The following is a 20,091-nucleotide window of genomic DNA, read 5'->3' as shown; positions in this document are numbered from 1 at the left end:
CCTGCACTAGCAGTTTCACATCCTCCTTCGCATTGATTAGGTAATCCATCATGATTATGTAGGAGATTGCACGATATGCATGGTTAATGGATTGAGAACCCACCTTGTTAAGTAGCGATGTTGAGATTGATATGATGGTGTTTCATTGTATACGACAATTGTTGATAGAAAAAAGACATGATTGTTAATTGTAATAAAGCCACATGGAATTGATTGCTCTCTCTGAAGCAACTTTAAAACTGATCCCACACCCTCGCAGTTGGGATGCCGTAGGGAGTCCCTCTGAGGAATCCCAACATGAGGTCCCAACAAATTCAAATGCATGCATGGGGCTATCTATGAGCTCTATACATGTGCGAGGCTATCTACGAGCTCTATGTAGGCTCATAGTAGAGAGCTCCATGCATGCATTGAGGCCTCTACTTTATGGATAGATCCCTTTATGTATGTATGCATAGAGGACTCTACCTTATAGCCCTCTATGTATACAGCATACATAGAGGGCTTTACCTTATGGATAGAGTAATCTACTCATGCATGGAGCTCTCTAGCTCTATGTATACATAGAGCACTATCTATGCATGAATAGGGCTATCTTTGAGCTATATGCATGCGTAGAGTTCTCTATGCATGGATATAGCTCTCTATCCATGCGTATGATTCCTTATGCATGTATATAACTCTCTATGCACGCATAGGGCTCTCTATGAGCTCAATGCATGCATATAGCCCTCCACTACAAGACAATGCCGCCATACACGCGTTTCATACACGCGATAAATTACGAACGCGTGTATGGTCGCGCTTGTATTTGAATAGAATCGGGCGCGTGTATTTTAGCATTTAAGTTCGCGTGTATATTTGCATTTATCAACGCGTGTATAAACGCGTTTATATACACGCAGTAATACACGGATAAATACACGATAATATTTACGGGGTAATACTCGCTATTATACACGGATAAATACACGCCACTGTACACGGATCAATACACGCATAGCAGAGAAAAACTGAATTCCTTAACAAAATTAAAAACTATTTTCCTTAAACCATCTCATAGTACATTACAGTATACATCATTACACAATCCCACTACATGCATTTACAACAATGAAATATATTCAAAAATAAATCATGCATATGAGATGATAGAAATGTCATCAATTTAGAACATACAGTGACGGATTGGTTAGGGTTCGATCTCATCTTCAATAAGATCCATCCTTGCCAAACGATCAACATCAATATCCATTTGATCAATTGGTAAGGCTACGATTAAATTTATTCCACTATCGATATTCTGTACTCCATTGATAATGGTATCGATGTCCTGATCATCCTCATCAACATCACCATCATCCTCAATGGCAGGGTCATTCTCATGATCATGAGAAATGGCATGCTCATCCTCATTATCACGATCATCTCTTATTTCTTGATCATCGATCACAACATCTTCAATGGCATATTCGACATCATCTTCATTGCGGCTTGTTACATCCTCCATATGCTCCATATCAGTGAATGTATTATACATCACTTTGGAACGTGGTGCAATAGGGATGACGTACCACCATTTGATGTCATGCACCATTGGTAGATAGATAACCTACTCAAATACACACAGTACAGTAATTAATTAGCATATCAAAAGTCAAGGGGTACGCGAGCTTAGATATATATGTACATGAAACACATTAGTAAAAAAATGCATACCTGCTCACATTGTTGTGGCAATACGAGCCTATCTTTCTTTGTTTGCCAGAACTTTGTAGAGTCAATAGTTACATATCCACTTGCATGGCGTTTTATCGTTGCATCAGGCCCTTTTTCCACCACGTTCATTTGCCATTTGACATCCAAAACATACACAAAGAAGCGACGAAAGTCAAGCCTAAATATGTCTTGGATTATGCCACAATAATCATCCATTTTTCCATTAGCTCCCTCAAAGCTACTAATGACACCGCAATCTTGTGTATTTCTCTTTTCATCAATTCTTTGTGTTCAAAAATGCTTGCCTTCACACCATATAGCATTGAACATAGTGCACTGGACCAAAATAGAAGCAATATTTGTGTAAGCAATGTGAATAAATATTAAAAGCAAATCACTTACAACTAATGCAAAACATTAGTTCTATGTACCTTTGACATGCATCCTCGTGCATACTCCCATTCTTCCGCCGTGATATGCAGCCCCTCGTCGCTCTCTGCTCTCTCCATTTCCTCATGCAACCAATCAACATGGATATCATTCGGAAGTGTTGCTAGATGCTTAGGGTACGCCTTCCGAGAGCCATGTTGCCTCCGAAAGAGAGCTCTTTCTGCTTGCCTTTTTGTCTTTGCATCCTCATATCTTGTAACCCATCTGCTCATCACATCACTATTAAGGATACAAGTGAAATTGAGATCATCAATCAATGTTCTGTCAATTACTTTACTCTGTCCTTTTCCTTGAGGCACAATAGAGGTCATCCTCAAGTCCTCTTCATTGCTCCATAGTCGTGGCAAAGAGCTGTCCACCTGACCAAGAAATTCTGAAATATATACAAGAGACTCTTGTATCAACCAACCCTCGGCCATGCTTCCTTCAGGCCTTGCACTTTGCCTCACAAAGTCTTTTAAGGTCTTCATGAAGCGCTCTAGGAAGAACATCCAACGTGCATGCACAGTACCACATAAAGCAATTTCGTCCACTAAATGCACAATGAGATGTAGTTGACTTGTGAGAATGGTTCGCGGAAAAGTCTCCTCTACCAAACAAACCACCTCCACTGCCATAACACGCGCATCATCCAACGTGGCTGGATCAATTGCTTTGGAACTAACATATCTGAAAAATAAATAAATAGTACGTTATACCTCATGCACGTTCATTTTGCAAGGTATAATGAAGGGTGATCTGAGCATGGGTTTTACATACCTCACAAGCTCGCCCATCTTGTAAATACATTTTTTCAAACTCTTATTCGCACAATGGTCGATGCTAGTAGGTAGTATGAACTGCGCACATAAGAGCACATTTATGGTTTATGGCATTACAAAATTTAATTTCAACGTACGTACAAGACTTGGAAAACACTTACTTGAAGCATCTTGTGCCAATCGTGGAACTTCAACCCATATAGTTGCTCAACGCCTCTTTTCTTAGTGGTTGTAAAGGCTCCCTTCAATGATCTCATGCATCCAGTGGGAGTACGCAAAGTGGTGATGGCCTGCTTTACCTGCTTCTCCTCTTTCTTTGATATAATCCATGGTGCAGGCGGAAGACGAACGTGTCCACCCACCTCTCGTGGCCAAGCTTGACGCATACGTCCTGCGACCCGCAAGTCCTCACGTACGCTGACATTGTCTCGTTTACCAGTAATATGTTCCCAAATACCAGATCCCACATTCTTGAAGATGTGCATGGGATCAAGAAGATGGTTGATCTTAAGATGGGTCCAATATGGCAGCCGGAAAAAAATGGAGTACCTGCACAAGGGATTGCTCTATGTGACCTTTAATCCAATTAGAGACTACACAAAACAAGATTGAAAAAACATCACTATACCTGTTCATGCCATCTGCAGAGCTGGAGGAAGAATAGTTGTAGACTCCCAAATACGCTTCCAATCTTTTGCACGAAGTGTTTGTGGAGGAATGTTACTCTTACTAGCAACATATTTAGGATGATCTGAGGGGAGAAATCGATGATGATTATCGAATATAGTCTTACACAAACCATCAGCATACTCATGTACTAACGAAGGGCCACAAACAGGACATGCATGTTTACCCGATGTTTTCAAACCTGTTAAAATATAAATAAAAGTTAGAATAATAAAGTCAAACCGTCTAATTAATATATATAGCCAATAGTAATAGAGTAGGGAGGTAATTAGAATTCTTACCAGAACAATCGCTGTATCCTGGAAAGTCATGCATTGTCCACATCAACACTGCTTTTAAGTCGAAGTGTCGAGAGGAGGGAGGCCTACTAATGTCCACCACCGCAACACCTCTCCATAGTTCCTCCAACTCATCAATCAGTGGCTCAAGATAAACATCCATATGCTTGACTTTATGTTTCCCTGGAATTAGAAGGGATAACATAAGATGTCCCTTCTTGATCGCCATTGATGGTGGAAGGTTGTAATTCACCAACACAACTGGCCACACGCTGTATGCGGTGCTTTTGAAACCAAATGGATTCACTCCATCCATACCCAGGCCAAGTCTCAAGTTTCTGGGCTCTGTTTTAAAGCTGGGCCACTCATCTTCAATATGCTTCCAAGCAGGAGTGTCTGCGGGAATTCTCCACATGCCATCATCCGATCGATGTGAGGAATGCCATGACATGAGCTCTGCTATGGATTTGCACTTGAACATGTGTTTGATGCGAGGAATTATAGGAAAGTGTCGCAAGACTTTACGAGGTACATCAAAACTCTTCATATCTGTTCTGTACCTTGCTTCACCACAAGTGGGACAATGTAGAGCCTCCTTATGCGTCCCACGAAAGAGAATGCAATCATTGACGCATGCATGTATTTTATCATAATCCAGTCCTCCAAGAGATGTCACATAGCGCCTCGCTATGTCTCTTGAGGTGGGCAGTCTATTTTCCTTTGGAAGCATGTTTGATAATAGCCTGCATCCAATATCATCAATTATAATTAGTCTTAAATCCTAAACCTTAAACCACTAATTCAAATTTATAAGTTAGAATGCTTACTTCAACAATGCGTCAAGACTTGCATTGCTCCATCCATAAACTATTTGTATATTAAGTAGTTCAAGTGAAGCACGTAAAACTGAGAATGTGCACCCTTCAAACACCGGTGTCGATGAAGCTTTATAAAGATGCTCTTGTTCCATATCATCGTCGTCCATACCTTTGGGATCATCCTTAAAAAGATTCCGCACCATATCATCAAGCACCTCCTCTTCCACAACTTCGTGGGGTGCAGGGCTATTGTCGTCCCTTTCCCACTCATCTCTGACAATAGATCCCGAAGCTCCAGCATCATCTCGTCGACGCTTTACGTGCTCTCGTCGCGCGTAAGGTACCATGTTAGGGTGTGGTACTGCATCCTGCTTCAATTTATCAAATTATATGTTACAACTCTATTAATTTAATTTGGATACCATGAGTCATTTGAATACCATCAATTTACATCTACTCACCTCTAAACCTGTTTGATTCCATTCTCCATACATGGAGATGTGATTCAAGGTAATTCGACGTGCTCGTACAATGCATCCTTGACATCGATTACACATACATTTGATCCGTTGTCCCAACCACACATCGCGATTACGATGACGCATTGTCTCATCTTCCCCAGAACTGCTTGAAGAGGTTGATGACATCCTGTGTACAAATCAAAAAACACAAAATCATTATATGTTTTTAATGAAAGCACAAAATCGCGTGTATTGATGCGGCTATATCCTAAAACTTGCGTGTATTAACGCGGCTACTTCCTAAAAACCGCGTGTATTCACGCGGTTAATTTCTGCAAAACGCGTGTATGAACGCAGCTAAAATCATATACACGCGAATATACCTGCGTTCATAAACGCGCATATAAACGCGGCGGCATATTTAAACTAAAAATAGCCCGCCTTCCCCAAATATAGATTTTGAACTTAGAAATCAACAGTACATGCGTTTTCGCCTGTTTTCGCCTCTTCCAACAGCAAGGAGGGAGCAGAGAAAGGAGCACACACACGGGAGAAGGAGGGAGCAGAGAAGGAGCAGAGAGGACTCACTTTTTCAGAGGTGAGTGACTTTGTCCTGTGCCTTGTCTCTTTTGTCAGATTTGTTTACTTTGCTCTTTGCTCTTTGGCTTTGTCTTTTTGCACACGATTGGGTTGCTGCATCCTGACAGGGGCGACAATGGCTGGTCCTTTTATAAGGACATTCTGTCTTTGTCGGGGGGTCGGTCTTTTCGAGAAATTTTTTTCGCAGGTCGCGTGTACAAACGCGTGTAGAAGCGCGTGTAAGCTGTCTGCAGAGTTTTTTCACGCGTATATACACGCGTTTTTGGCCGGGTGTATACACGCATTTTTTGACGGGTGTATACACGCGTTTCTGCAGACAGAAAACTGCGGTGTTTCAGATTTCATGATTTGCAGGCAATTGACTTGTGTAATGACAATGTGTGAGTCAAGAGACAGCCCATGATGTGCATGATGATGTTTGTTGCAGGTTCTTTATGGATATTCCAGGTTCTTCATCCGATCCATTTGCGTACAGCAATTGGTTGATGGAGATGATGAATCACTTTGGGCGCCAACCTGGTCCGGTTGAGCTTACAGAGTATATGTATGCCCATCCGCCTCCTTCCCTGCCTGGTGTCTACACCCCTACCGCGAGTATCCAGGGCACTCCAGTGCCGTCTATTCCTCCGAGTCCGACGAGACGGCATGCAGCTTCTCCTCTTCCACGTCCACCGAGGAGACATACCTCGTCCCAGACACACTCACGTACACCCTCACAGCCACCATCACGTGCTCCCTCAGAGCCACCGTCACGTCAGGGCTCACAGCCACCGTCACGTAGACAATCCCCCAGTCGTGACTCCACCCGCAGCAGTAGGAAGAGTGGGAGTGGAGGATGCGGCGGGTGCTTTGGTGGGGGAGGTGGGGGAGGTGGGGGAGGTAGTAGGGCACGCGGTATCCAGGGCACTCCAGTGCCGTCTATTCCTCCGAGTCCGACGAGACGGCATGCAGCTTCTCCTCTTCCACGTCCACCGAGGAGACATACCTCGTCCCAGACACACTCACGTACACCCTCACAGCCACCATCACGTGCTCCCTCAGAGCCACCGTCACGTCAGGGCTCACAGCCACCGTCACGTAGACAATCCCCCAGTCGTGACTCCACCCGCAGCAGTAGGAAGAGTGGGAGTGGAGGATGCGGCGGGTGCTTTGGTGGGGGAGGTGGGGGAGGTGGGGGAGGTAGTAGGGCACGCGGTGAGAGAGGAGATAGAGGGAGAAGAGTTAGAGGAGACAGTTCGGAAGAGGAGGAGATGAGAGAGATGGAGAGAGTGGTTTGCTATGATGTGACGGATAGGGGCGGGATAGTGATGGATGCGAGGGGGAGGGAGGTAATGGAGTACATGCGTGGGGTAGTATCAAACTCATATAGAAATTGTTTTATTAAATTTAAAGATCAAAATAGCCGATTAGTTGGGGAGGTGATAGAGGCTGTACACAGTCGGTACCCCAATCCCCCACATGCTACATTCTCGGATGTATGGGGAAGGACGCGAATAAGGGAGATCTTAAGTAATAAAAGATCTCACCTTAAAAAACTCGCGTACGATGACCGGCTAAATGTAGCTGCGGGTGGCTATCCTGCCGAGAAACCTCCCACTGCGCACAAACGCGAGTGGAAGGAGGCAAAGAAACGAGCAGAGGGTGGCGTGAAGAGCAGGCAGCATGTGGAGGCACGACGGATCCAGATGGAGACCGTTGGATCTTCGCATTTCGGATCTGGCGGCGTCGAGTCATGGGAGGCAGAGTTCGTAAGTATCCTGCCACTTTATTTGATTGTTTACTTAATTCATTGATTCTATGAATTGTTTTAATCTTACAAATTGTGTTGATTATGATACAGCGACGGGTTACGGGGAGGAAGCCCACAACCCACGATACTGCGTATGCTCGCCGGCATAGCAGACGTGACACGTGGGCCATCTTCAGAGCCGAGGGACGTATTACGGACGCGCAGTTTGAGTTGGCCATGAGACCATACGGTCGACAGGTACTTGAAAATTCGTAACGAATGGTTTTGGTTTATTGAATTGCATATATATATACTTATATACTATATATTACTTGAACAGGCACAAGCTGCTGATGATCCACCGGCCGCCGCTGCAGAGGGTGGACGTGAGCACTACTCCTCGGACATTCCGACCGATGCGAGCTCATCTGAGCATGGGGGGAGCACCGAGTCATCATCTAGGTCTGTGTAGTACTCAGACTTGTAGTATCACATTCCATATTTAGGATGTGATTGTATATATTTTTTTGTAAACTCAAGCCATGGGCTACTTCGAGATATGGACTCCCTTGTATACATGTATGAAATTTTGATAGTAATATTGAATTGATTGATCGATAGTATTACATTCATGTCTGTCTTGAATCGTGTAATGACAATGTATGCATTCATGTCGTTCTTGTCTTAATCTCCCTCGTGCATATGTTCTTCGTGGAATATGGTCTAATGGGATGGTCTAATGCACCAAAAACCCTAAACCAGAGAGTGCTATTGGGTGCTGGAATGCTGGAACAGTATTCAGGCACCAAATAGCACTCTCTGGATTTTTTTTTTTGCTCTCTGTTCGCGTGTATAAACGCGTCAAAACTGCTAAAACTTGCGTGTATCTGCGCGGATACCCTGGAAATTACGCGTGTATTGATGCGTATAAACTGGCAATAACGCGTGTATAAGCGCATCTAAATTAAAGAAACGCGTGTATAGCCGCAAGTAAAAACGCGTCTGGGACATTGGAACTGAACAGGATGCGGCTATACACCCGTGTATAAGCGCGTCTAATATAATAAGAAGCGTGTATAGCGGCGTGTATTAACGCGTCTGTATAAAAAAACGCGGCTACGTACCCGTGTATACACGCGTCTGAGAGGTACTGTACACGCGGTTTTACACGCATGTCTCTGGCCGCGATTATACACGCGCTGATACACGGGCCCGCTACTTTTTTTCACAAGTCATTTTTAGCGGCTAAGAGCGCGGGTATGAGCCCGATCCCTTGTAGTGCTCTATGCATGGATAAAGCTCTCATAGAGAGCCTTAAGCATTCATATGGCTCTCTATGAGATCCATGCATTCATAAAATACTCTATGCATGGAAATACTCTATATATTTGTGTAAGGGCTCTATCCTATTCACAAATCCCTCTTTGAAGAGTATGCGAATATGAGTAGGTAAATATTATTCTCTTGTTATGCTCTTTTTTCTTCTTGTAGGACACCACCCTACTTTGGTTAGGTCTTCACTTCCTAGATCTCCAATCTCCATTCTCTTACATAAGGGTTCTATTTGAGTCATAGACCTCTCTTTAAAATGTACATAAGTTCCTTGACTTGTCTCTTTGACTGTTAGGGGTATCCTAACCTTAAAAAAAAGTTCAACAAAAACATTGTGATATACATTGGCATTGGAAGTTTTTCTACAAAAGGGAAGGTTTAGGGATCCTATCTAAATTAATCCAATTTTCTCTCGTGTTATCTTTATTTATAATGTTAAGTACATGTGAGCACTCTCCCTAAACATTTTTCTTTGCTATGTGCAGTATTATCTTTATTTATAATGTTAAGTACATGTTAGCACTCTCCCTATACATTTTTCTTTGCTATGTGCATTTCCATGATGACATCGAGAGACTCATTGAAAGAGTATAAATAAGAAGGATGATCTTCGCCAAGGTGACTAGAAATATTGTGTTAACAAAGATGTACTATAAACTTATGTTGAAGGAATACATGTTTTTGCAAATAGGACTTCATAGTGCAACAGTAGCTATCAGTAAATTTTTACACCCCTAACATTTCTAAAGACCATTGGTCGGGTTGATTTATTGAGGTATGCTCTTGTATTGTTAGCTTTGTGTCACATTTTTTTCCTCTCTTCACAATCCTAGGAAATTGTTTGAGAAAATTTGAAATTATCAATGCATACAATATAAGTCACAGTCATGAATCATGTGGAGTAATATAAGTCACAGTCATGAATTGCGTGGAGTAACATTTATCGAAACAACTTGTAAATATAAGTCACAGTCATGAATACTGTGGAGTAATATATATATTGAAACAATATTGTAAATAAATTTAACGTCTGATCATAACAATTGCACCCTTAAATGTCAACCAAGAGACGACCTGAGCTAGTTTACAACCGCCAATATGGCGTTACAACTATGCCTATAACGTTGTATTTGCATTAAGGCCGTACTTAGAGTCAAATCTTCACTGTTTTTTGTATAGTAGCGTGGTGTAGGTCGTTTGGATTAACGTCAAAACAAGCAAGATAAAAGCAGCCAACATGGAAATGAGCAACCATGGCTGCTTCTCCCAGTATTTATCAATGAATCCCACTCTCCACTTGCGCCATTTGGACTTGCATGCCTCTTTGACTATCTTTATGGTGTGTTTATCGTTTGCAGTGATGTTGTTTGGCATTTAGACAGCCATTTTGTTCGAAATGTTAGCTAGCTCGGTGTCACTTCCTAACTGGTTATCAATCACTTCAGCCTGCACTAGCACTTGCACATCCTCCTCTGCATTGATCAGGGAGTCCATCATGATTACGTAGGAGCTGATAGGGCATGCGTTATCGGACTGAGAGCACACCTCGTAAGTAGCGAGGTTGAGGAGGTGCGATGGTGTTGTATCGTATACGAAGATTTTCGGCAGATATAAGACACTATCGCCCACATGGAAGTCAATTGCTGTAAAAAAGCTGCGTGGAGTGGGCGATAGTGTCTTATGTCTGCCGAAAATCCACCCTATCACTAATCTCTTTCTTTTGATTTAAGATAGACTATCAAAACTTTGATCTGGATCTGAGATGGTTAGGGAGGGGTCCGTGGTAACTTTGGTTTTTAAGAACATATCAATCAAGCTCCCCGAGGCATACAGTCTGTCCGCTCTTTTAGAGAATCCGAAAGGTCAGAGAGGTCTTCTACCTGGCAGGTAGCAGCTCTCAAGCTGGCCAAGCAGGGGGCATACACCGAAACCAAGCATCCGCCCCACCTTGATTGGTAAGGCCACTAGATTGTGGTTCAGGGAGGTTTGGGCTGGGAAAATTGATACTCCTCACCCTAAGATGTTTGCTCTCCTTAAAAGGAAAAAAGGTAGAGATCTCATCCCTATGGTCAAGAAGCCCAATGGTCACCTTGCTTTAGATGATGTGGAAAACTTGCAGGTTATTAAGGACCACTTTTTTAACTTGTTCTCCACAGCCCTCCCTCCCTCTCACGAAGTTTCTGCTGCTAGGGCCAAAATTGCCAGTATTAGGAGGAAGGTTGTGAACCCCTCTTTAGCCCTTAAGCTTGACTCCCCCTTCACTGAAAAGGAGGTCAAGGAGGCTATCTCTCATCTCAAAAAATGCAAATCTCCGGGTGAAGATGGGATTCCCAACAAATTCTTTCTTGTTTTCAAAGACGAACTGACCCCTCACATCCTTGACATCTGGAGGGAAGCCATGAGGAAGGGAGGTTTAGCTGAAAAGAAAAATATGGGGGTTATCAAGCTGATTCACAAAAAGGATGAGAAAGAAGATCTTGGTAATTGGAGACCCATAACATGTCTCTCGTCCCTTTACAAAGTTTTTGCTCATATCCTGACTAGCAGAATCAACCCCTATATGGATGAGTGGATCCTCAAGGAGCAAAAGGGCTTTATAAAGGGAACGTATATTCTTGATGCTATCATTAGTCTTTGGGAGGGTATGGAGCATGCTGAAAACTCTGGTCAAAACTACATCTTCCTCAAAATAGACTTTGATAAAGCCTATGATAGAATAGACTGGTCGTTCCTCTTCCAATCCCTCAAGATATTGGCCTCAATAGGAAATTCATAAAGTATGTCCAAACCTTGCTGGGAAATGCTTCTTCCAAGGTGGCCGTCAATGGGTCTCTCACTGGGGCCTTTCCTCTGAGGAAATCTATAAGGCAAGGCTGTCCCCTGTCCCCTCTTCTTTTTGCTATTGTTGCGGATGCTCTGGGGTGGCTTGTTAACAAGGAGATAACTGATAATAATATCAAGGGTATTGAGATCCCCAACAGGGCTGATCCTTTATGCCTGCAGCTTTTTGCTGATGACACGAATGTGCTGCTCCGGAATGAAGTGCAGACTGCTGCCCTGCCTGGATACCTTCTGCCTTGCCAGTGGCTCGCAGATAAACCACTCCAAGACCAGCTTCAGAGTCTTTGAAGGGGTGCCCCCCCCCCCTCGATCCTGTCCGCTGGTTGTAAGAGTATCCCGGATGGTGTTGTCTTCAGGCTTCTAGGAATCCCCATGGGCTTCAACATCTCTTCCAAACAAACGTGGGACTATGTGCTTGATAAACTCAAGAATCAGGTCAAGAAATGGAGTCACATCAACACAGGGGTGGCATCAAGAGCCTTTGTCCTCAATCACTTCATTATCCCCTCTGTTGTTTACTTCCTGGCCTGTTGGAGACCCTCTGAGACCCAACTCCAATCCCTTAACTCGATCATGGGGAATTATCTGCAAAGTAGCTTTTGAGACATGTTGCTTGGAAAAAGAGCAAGGGGGTCTTGGCATCATCAACATTGGGTTGCTTGGAAAAAGAGCAAGGGGATCTTGGCATCATCAACATTGGGTTGCTTGCTGAGAAGCTTGCAGCTAAATGGGTGCAAAGAGCCATCTTGTCTAATGATGTTTGGGCAGACTTACTCAAAAGGGATATTAATAAATTTTGGCTCAAAGGTAAAAGATCTTGGAAGGGTTTCTCTCTCAATGAAGTTTTGTTCTCAAAGGCCTATCTCTCCCCTATAGGCAGCAAACTGTGCTGTAGGATGTGGGAGTCTTGGATGAAATACAAAAAGCTCTTCTGTTTCCAAACCTTTACTAAGAGAGGTAGGTATGCCTATGCAGCTGACTCTGTGTGGTTTGGGCATCTCGTGTCTCCGATCTCCAATGAACAGGTCCAGACCAGTCTTTCTTGTTTCAAAGCTGGCATAAAGGTTTGGGGTGACTTATGTGACTCAACTGGCATGTTAAACAGGGAACAAATCTGTAATAAATTCATCTTGTCCCGTGGTGGAGTTGAGTTGGTCATTCAGAGATGTAATGCTCTTAAGGTTTCCATTCCCCCGGGCTGATTTGTGACTGTATTACCTTTTCTAAAGCCATCCGGTGGGGCGACTCCAGTAATCTTGTCAAGTTACCTAACACTTTGCATGCAAGAAATCTGATTCTTAAGCTCAATAAGAGATGGTCCTTGGCCTGGAACAAACATCAATGGGCCTTCCGATTTAAGCTTATTTGGGCCTCCGCTCATGAAAGAAAACACGCCATTTTGGCCTGGGTAGTCATGCACAAAGCGACCTGGACCCTTGAGAAGGCCCTGAAGTTTGGACATGGGAAGGCCTTTGTCCCCGCTGTAATACCAAGCTGGAAACTGTCCCCCATCTCTTTTTCTCTTGCCCAGACACTAGACAATTCTTGGATGTTCTGAACAAGGCCTTTAAGAAAATAAGGAAAATCCCTTTGAGTTGGAAAGAAGTCCTCCTAGGAGAATGCCACTCTCTGGACCCCTTAACGTGGCAGTCCGTCAGAATTATGTTTCTTTGGCTTGTATGGAAGCAACGTAATGAAGCGCTATATGAAATTAAAACTAATCACCACTTTTATCTTTTTCTTGACAGTGTACTCAAGCTAATCCATCAGCTTCAGTCCAGTGGTGTTCCCATGGAGGTGGACCGGTGGCAAGACCTACCTTGGAGGAAATGGAAGAGATTCCATGTCTCCTCGCATGGCCAAACAAAGGAAGTTATGATACAAGGGCTTCATCTGGAATGTCAAAGAAGGCTACAAAATTCCGAGTACTACGTCCAGGCTTCAGAAAGCTTCTGTGGGGTTCTTTAAGCCCTCATGGCCTCAATCTTCTGCTCATGATTTTTTACCAGCCTCTCTCCCGGAATAGAAGACAGTCTAGCTCCAACTGGGGCTGGCTGGCCACTGCCGAGTGCCTCAGTCTGTTCTTCAGGATTTGTCTATCAAACTGGTACATCAGAGTTTTTATGCTACAGTGTTTCTTGGCCTCAATCTTCTGCTCATGATGTTTAACCATCCTCTCTCCCGGAATAGAAGAGGGGCTAGCAGCCGAGTGCCTCATCAAGATTTGTCTTTCGAACTGATACATCAGAATTTTTCTGCTCTGTTGTTCCTTTTTTCTGAAGATCATTACCTTTACTGGTGCTGGCTGGCCGAACTATTCATGATATGATTTAGCACAGTTTCTGTTTTGTTTCAGAGTTTTTACCCCTTTTTCTGAAGGGTTCATCAGGTCGTAGTGTCTCCCCATGGACCTTCCACATGGGATCTTGTAACCACATTTTTTTTAAATATATTCCACCGTTTTAACTATTAAAAAAAACTTTGATCTGGATAGAGCGTTAATGGCAGCCACCAGAGCTTCTTCTTCAATCAATACCTATTGCACGGGCCCCAACTATACACTAGAAGTTTTAGACTTTTTACCATATGTGAGTACAATGTAGTGTTTATTTACATTCTCAGGGAGGTACACTACTTATATACGCCTTATATGTGTTCAAGGGGTATTTAAAAAACCAGCTTACCTATAAATTTTTCATGAATAAAATGATCTCTTTTTTAATGGACTTACGGGTTTTTTTTTCAAAATCGACTTTAAAAAATCCTTTCTTTAAATGTATTTATGTAAGTTTACCTTGAAATTTTAAATTAAAAAACCTCTTCATTTGAACTCACATGATGTACTTACATATTTTTAGGTGAACACCCCGAGTTTACATTAACACTTGAGTAAGTGGATATCACATTTAACACGTGTTTTTTTTTTGTAAAGGTGGGAATATTTATTCCTACTTGTAACTTTTTGCATCCACAAGTGAAAGGTTATTTTTTGTCACATGCTATTATTTTACTAAAAAAATTTTACATGTGGTATTTTTACTTTACCGTATGTAATCATTTTCTAATTTTCACATATGACAATGTTCAACACATGAAATCAAACTCTCTCACATGTAAACCTTTCTAATTGTTTTAAACTTTTCAAACATGCTATTAACTTATGTCGTGTGGAACTTACAAATATGGTTAAAAACATTTTATATATGTGAAACTTTACAAACTAGCTAACATGTGAAACTCTACAAAATGGTAAAGTAACTTTCACATGTTAAATTTTACCATGTATGAAACTTCACAAATATAGTAGACCATGTCTTATATTCCTTTTGGTCTTATATTTAATTGATTGAAACTATTTTCTAAAGCATTTTAGTCATTTCTAAACCAAACACAAATAAGATCATGATATCTAAAATTTAGTTCAAATATATCTACCTCCTACTCTTTAGCACACGATGTAACTTTTTTTCTTTCCCAATTAGTGTGCCCATTGGATTATAATATCTAAAATTTAATTTTAATACATCTTATACCTCCTCCTATATGTAGGACATGATGCTACTTTTTTTCTTTTCTAATTAGTGAGTCCATTTGAACTTCTTCAATATAGTATCATATTGGGGTGAGTTCTACATGCACTTTCAAAACACTAGCCTATGATCTTAACATATGTGGAGTTGCCATGCTTCTAAATATTTATCTTTGTAATTTTTATGTGGTTATGATTGCCTTGAGTGACGTTTAATGAGCTAGAAATTATCTAGAATTTCTTTCCATCGAAAGGATTCAAAGATAGTCTTACTTAACAACTATACATGTGATGTCATGTGACAATTAGCCCTTGTAACTCATTTGTTTCTAAAATCTCTTAAGTTGAGGCAAGGCCTTTTACCATGTCAAATTGCATTAGAAAAGATTAAGGAAATTTTTTGCTCTAATGTACCAAACAAATTTGCTTTAAAGTATTGAACAAATTTACCTTTCTATATCCAAGAAATTCTGAAATATATACAAGAGACTCTTGTATCAACCAACCCTCGGCCATGCTTCCTTCGGGCCTTGCACTTTGCCTCACAAAGTCTTTTAAGGTCTTCATGAAGCACTCTAGGAAGAACATCCAACGTGCATGCTTTACCTGCTTTACCTGCTTCTCCTCTTTCTTTGATATAATCCATGGTGCAGGCGAAAGACGAACGTGCCCACCCTCCTCTCGTGGCCAAGCTTGACGCATACGTCCTACGACCCGCAAGTCCTCCCGTACGCTAACATTATCTCGTTTACCAATAACACGTTCCCAAATACCAAATCCCACATTCTTGAAGATGTGCATGGGATCAAGAAGATGGTTGATCTCTTAAGATGGGTCCAATATGGTAGCCGAAAAAAATGGAGTACCTACACAAGGGATTGCTCTATGTGATCTTTAATCCAATTACACTACCTCACATGCTGCCATAGCAGCTCCTCTGTACTCGGCCTCTGTACTCGATAGAGCAACCTTAGGCTACTTCTTGCTGCTCCAAGTCACAGCAGCACTCCCCAAAGAAAACATGAATCCACTGGTAGATCTTCTATCTGAGATACTACCAGCCCAATCAGCATCTGTGTACCCATGTACACATATCTCTGTCCCAGTCTCATAGAATAGTCCACAATGCAAAGTAGACTTCACATACCTCAGTATGCGTCTCACTGCATCCAAATGCGGTTTCCGTGGAACCTGCATAAACTGACTCACCAACCTAACAGCATAGCTCAAATATGGTCTGGTGATCATCATGTAGATCAAACTTCCTACTATGCGTCTGTACATAGTAGGATCCTCCAAGATCTCTCCTGAATCTGCACTCAACTTACCATTCTGATCCAATGGCACAGAAATAGGCTTACAGCCTGTCATACCATACTTGGACAACATGTCCAAGCCATACTGTCTCTGCAGTAATCCAATACCATGTGGTGACCTAATCACCTCAATGCCCAAGAAATATCTGAGCTCCCCCAGATCCTTCATCTCGAACTTCTGTCTAAGCAGGATCTTTACATCAAAGATCTCTGCATCATGGTCCCCCGTAATGATCAAGTCATCTACATAGATGACAACTAGCACAATCCCTCTACCACCATGTCTCACATACAATGAGAAATCTGCATTGGCTACATGAAAGCCAATAGTGACAAGATATTCAGAAATCTTGTTAGACCATGCTCTTGGTGCTTGCTTTAAGCCATACAAGGCTTTCTTCAACCTGCAAACATGCTCGGGGTGACCCACATCCTCATAACCAGGTGGCTGCAACATATACACCTCTTCTTGCAAATCCCCATGCAAGAATGCATTCTTTACATCCATCTGATGTAAATACCATTGCTTTGACGCAGCCACTGCTATCACAACTCTCACTGTTGCCATCTTGGCAACTGGGCTGAAAGTTTCCTCATAATCAATCCCATATGTCTGCGCATATCCTTTGGCTACCAATCTAGCCTTGTACCTGTTTATGCTTCCATCACTGTTATGTTTAACTTTGTACACCCACTTGCATCCAATGGCTTTCTTGCCTTCAGGCAATTGCACTAAATCCCAAGTTTCATTTCCATATAGTGCATCCATCTCCTCATCCATAGCTTTCTCCCAACACACATTTCCAATAGCCTCATCAATGCATGTGGGCTCAACAACCTGCACAACCTTTGCCATATATGCATAGTGATGTGCCACATAACCATCATAGGTAAATCTCTGCAAAGGATTTCTCACTCTCCCAGATCTTTGCAGCTTCTCATTCATGGCTTCCATAGCCTTCTTTACACTAGGTGTTCTCATAGCTGGGATCCCAAGCTCCTCATCAAGGCTCATATCTGAGCCACTAGACTCTCCATCAACATGAGAATGCCCTGCAGAAATGTCAGGCATACGAAGGGGCTCAACTACTTTCTCTTTTCCTTTACGTGATGTACTAATCACATTTGTAGGACTGGTATTATGACGCAACCTGCCACTCCATGGTCTATCAATAGACTTAGTAGATGAGGACTCTCCTGGTCCACTCAAAGACTGTGATTGCTCACCTGCATTCTGTGCAACCACACTTCCACTCACATCAGCCCCAACAGCTTCTTTTTCAGCAACATACTAGCTGCTCATCTCATCAAACACAATATCCCTGCTTACCCTCAGCTCACGTGTAGCAGGGTTATAACACCTGTATCCCTTTTGCTCAAGGGAGTATCCAATAAACACACATTTTTCAGCTTTTGGATCCAGCTTAGTTCTCACGTCATCTGGCACATGCACATATGCAATGCATCCAAAGACTTTCAGATGAGACAAATCTGGTTTTCTGCCAGTAAACCTCTCCTCTGGAGTTACATCATGTATGGCTGCAGTTGGAGTCCTGTTCATGATGTATACTGCTGTAGAAACAGCCTCAGCCCAATAGCAATGCGGCATATTCTTCTCTTCCATCAATGCTCGCGCAATCTCAGCAATGTGCCTGTTTTTTCGCTCAGCAACTCCATTTTGCTGCGGAGTGTATCTGCATGTATACTGTCTCCGAATACCATTGTTCTTCAAATATTCAAAGAACTCATTGGAGAAGTACTCTCCCCCTCCATCTGACCTTAGGCACTTTACATATTTCCCTATTTGCTTTTCAACCAAAACTCTGAAATTCTCAAAGTGAGTGAACACCTCACTCTTCTCCTTCATGAAATATACCCACACTTTCCTTGTGTGGTCATCAATGAAAGTCACATAATACCTGCAGCCTCCCATAGATATGGTCTTCGTAGGACCCCATACATCTGAATGCACAACATCTAGTGCATTTCTGCTCACATATCTGTTACGTGGAAACACATGCTTTGTTTGCTTCCCAAATTGGCATGCTTCACAGATTTTATGCATACCTTCCACTTTAAATTTTGGCAGCCCTGTCACAATTCCTTTTGTCTGCATAGACTTCAATCTCTGCACATTCACATGTCCAATTCTTTTATGCCATATGTCTGTGTCTGCAACAATTCGTGAACCATTTGCAAACATCGCAGCACTCATCTCAGGCATGTCTACATCCAACGTAAACATTCTGCCCACTCTGTTGCCTTTTGCAACCAACCTGCACTTGTCTTTAAAATCTTCAACACAACATCCATCAGGGTTAAACTGAACCTTCAAACCCTGCTCAATCATCTGGCCAACTGAAACCAGATTCTTTGTTATGTTCGGTACATGAAGTACATCTGCAAGGTACTTCACTTTGCCATCCTGCTTAGACAATGGCACATCTCCAATGTGGGCAATTGGATGAGCAGTGTCATCCCCTGTTTCCACAAAACCTGGTCTTTCCGGGTTTTTCATCTCCTTGAACCACTCCCCATGACTCGTCATGTGGTTCGAAGCGCCTGAATCCACATACCATACATTATCTTTTTGTGCTGCATCAACATTTTCAGACATGGCATTCACAACATGTTGCATAACAAACAACCTTTCATTATCCTCATTATTTCTGCTTGAGGATGCATAGTTGTTTTGCTGCACTTTCCCATTTTGCATGTCAGCCTACTTCTTATAACATTCTGCCTGCACATGTCCAGTCTTACCACAATAATAGCATTCACGTGCATCATTGTACTGCCTTTGCCAATTTCCACGTCCTCTTTGACTCCCCCTGCCTCTGAATTTGCCTCTTCCACCTGCGTGTTGTTGTTGTTGTTGTTGATTCTGGGACTGTTGTTGTTGCTGCTGCTACTGACCATAATTCTGATTACCTGTTCGGCCACCTCCTTGACCGCCTCCACGGCCTCCTCTACCTCGTCCTCTTCCTGAACTCGTGTAGAAGGCCTGTTGCTCTGAACTGTTTTTGCTTTGTGAAGACTGTTGGTCTTCACCCAAGCTCTTCTCTTCGATAATCAGCATAGACACCAAATCTGTAAAGTTGGGAATGTTTTCCCTAGTCTAGATAGACGTCTTGAACGCCTTGTATTGTGGCCCGAGACCACGTAGACAGACCTCCACCTTACTGACACACCAATAGATGCAAGGGATTCCACAATACCCTTTATCTTCAACGCATAGTCATTCACAGACATGCTCTTTTTTTCCACAGTATGAAGTTCATTCTTCAACTGTATCTTACGTGCCTTGGTATTTGTTTCATAAAGCTTTACCAAGGTGTCCCACGCCTCCTTGGGGGACTTGGCATCCTGAATGTGCCCAATCATGGTGTCCTGTATACTAATGGAAAGCCAATACATAACCTTCCTGGCTCCTTGGTTCCAGTCTTTAAACTCTTTCACATCTGCACAGCAGTCGGAGGATTTATATCCGGTATCTCCGGTGCCTCTTCATGCTCACCTTCTATGTAGTCCCAATAGCCTTTTCCCATCAGGAAATTTGTCAACCTGAAC

The sequence above is a fragment of the Cibotium barometz genome, chromosome 47 (genome assembly GCF_041138505.1).
Source record: "Cibotium barometz isolate CiBa-2024 chromosome 47, ASM4113850v1, whole genome shotgun sequence".
Classification (NCBI taxonomy): Eukaryota; Viridiplantae; Streptophyta; class Polypodiopsida; order Cyatheales; family Cibotiaceae; genus Cibotium; species Cibotium barometz.
The sequence above is the reverse complement of the archived record's forward strand: the minus strand, read 5'-3'. Positions refer to the sequence as shown.